The 2,500-nt window shown below is 42.4% G+C and overlaps 1 pseudogene; it reads right to left on the bottom strand.

Annotated features, from left to right (window-relative positions):
* Positions 1-326: 326 nt before the first annotated feature.
* Positions 327-814, bottom strand: LOC108523936 (non-histone chromosomal protein HMG-17 pseudogene; annotated as a pseudogene).
* Between the last annotated feature and the right edge of the window lie 1,686 nt (positions 815-2,500).

Here is a 2,500-nt window from a genome sequence, read left to right as displayed (position 1 = left end):
ATTTTATAAACTTGATAAAAGTAGTATTTCAAACTGTACAGTCACCAGAAGTACACAGTTATAAAAAATGCGCACACTTCATTTGTCATCTCCAACACTTTCAGCTTTCTGTTGCCCAGGCTGGAGTGCAGTGGCCGGATCTCAGCTCACTGCAAGCTCCGCCTTCCGAGTTTACGCCATTCTACCTCAGCCTCCCGAGTAGCTGGGACTACAGGCGCCCACCACCTCGCCCGGCTAGTTTTTTGTATTTTTTAGTAGAGACGGGGTTTCACTGTATTAGCCAGGATGGTCTCGATCTCCTGACCTCGTGATCTGCCCGTCTCGGCCTCCCAAAGTGCTGGGATTACAGGCTTGAGCCACCGCGCCCGGCCGGCATCTCCATTTTCTGCAAGGTTATTCCCCTCCTTGCCAGCATCAGCTTTTCCCTTTTTCCCTTTGGATACCTTCTCTCCCTTCTTTGCAGGGGTCTTTTCAGGCTTGGGCTCTGGCTTTGGAGGAGCAGGTTTAGCAGACAACCTCATGGATCTTCTCTGTGGTTCGTTCTTCACCTCGTCTTTATCTCCATCAGCATCCCCTTTACCCTTTCTCTTGGGCATGGTGGTGGCGACGGTAGTGGGAGGTAAGCGCTTGGCCCAGGGTGCAGTGGCGTGCAGGCTTTGGTCAGTCCGGGGTTCGTTCTTGCCTCTTCTTCTTCATACTGCTCTCTATTTGCCATTCTTTTGTATTCACAGAATACGTGATGACCAACAAATGGTTCTAGACAGATGATTTGTAAGTTTTAGACCTAGATCCCAACTAATTGAGGCCTTGTGTCCATGGGATCCCATTCTTCATTGGTTTTTCTGTTGTTAGAGCCATCTTTAGTAATTCACATGCTATTATGCAGAGTTAGAAAATGCATTATTTGCAATAGTGGGTTTTCTCCCACGTTTTAAAATGGTCTCAGCCACAGAAAACTAATAAAGGCCCTTGCTACTGCTTATCTGTTAAGTAAATAGATTGTTTTCAGGCATATAGCTTATTTTGAGTTAACATTACTTATGATTTAAAATTGAAGAAGTAAAAATGTTATATTTGTTTGCAGCATTTCTGTATTTGAGGAAGTTGTAGTCATAACTTGATTTATGGGACTTCCTTCTGTGTTCATTTTTAAGCTAGCTATAAAATGGTGACAAACGTTGACCACGATGTATATACCACTTAATGCCTTCTTTGTTTAAAATGGCTGTGCAAATATTTTTCTTAGGCTTCTAAAAATATAAATATTTAAAAGATTTGGGTAAATATATGAGATGCAGCATGATCTTTTAATATAGTAGGGTTTTCCTGCAATATTATGATCCATGGTTTTAATTACTAAGTACATTGCGGTAAATTTGCTAGGCCTTCACTTCCTAACTGGTCCTATTCTCAAAATTTGTGGAACAGGCTGGACGCAGTGGCCTGTAATCCCAACACTTTGGCTGGCTGAGGGAAGCAAATCACTTGAGCTTAGGAGTTCAAGACTAGCCTGGCCAACATAGTAAAACCTTGGTTCTACTAAAACAAACAAACAAACAAAAATTAGCCGGGCATATGGTGATGTGCGCCTGTAGACCCAGCTACTCAGGAGGCTGAGGCTGGAGAATTGCTTGAACCTGGGAGGTGAGGTTGCAGTGAGCCGAGATTGTGCCACTGCACTCCAGCCTAGGTGACAGAGCGAGACTCCGTCTCAAGAAAAAAAAAGAAAAAAAACCCACAAAAATATTCATGGAACAAATTTTGAATTTATTGACAGCTGAATAATGAATTCAGGGTTCAAAATGATATTGCACTCTCCTTTTCTGGATGTTTGCAAAATAGCAGCCATTTGTTGAACACCCTGTGTGGCAGGCGGTTTAATGGATTATGTTTAACACTGTAAAAAATACTTCTGCAAAGTATTTTTTATAGATGAGTAATCTGAGTCTCAAAAAAGGTTAAATAACTTTTCCATGGTCACAGATGGGAGAATAGGAGAGCTGGGTTTGAATCCAGAGCTGTGAATTTCCAAAGTCCCTTCTCTTAGAGTGCTTGACGAACACATTTAGTTATGTTATATATGTATTTTAATGATTATGTGTGTGTTTTAGTAATTACTTTTAGACTATTTTATAAACCCCTTGAGCTCACTTAAACAGCTGTGCTACATTTATTTTGAATAATTTTCTTGTTTGGGAGTTTTAAAAAATGATAATATGGGCTGGGTGCAGTGGCTCACGCCTGTAATCTCAGCACTTTGGGAGGCTGACGTGGGCGGGTCACTTGAGGCCAGGAGTTTGAGACCATTCTGGTCAACCTGGCAAAACCCTATCCCTACTAAAAACACAAAAATTAGCCAGACATGGTGGAGCATTCCTGTAGTCCCAGCTACTCAGGTGGCCAAGGTATGAGAATTGCTTGAACCCAGGAGGCAGAGGTTGCAGTGAGCTGAGATTGCACCACTGCCCTCCAGCCTGGGTGACAGAGTGAGACTGTTTCA

This window comes from Rhinopithecus bieti, unplaced genomic scaffold (genome assembly GCF_001698545.2).
Source record: "Rhinopithecus bieti isolate Rb0 unplaced genomic scaffold, ASM169854v2 scaffold_80114, whole genome shotgun sequence".
NCBI classification, from domain to species: domain Eukaryota; kingdom Metazoa; phylum Chordata; class Mammalia; order Primates; family Cercopithecidae; genus Rhinopithecus; species Rhinopithecus bieti.
This window is presented reverse-complemented; position numbering and strand designations above follow the sequence as displayed.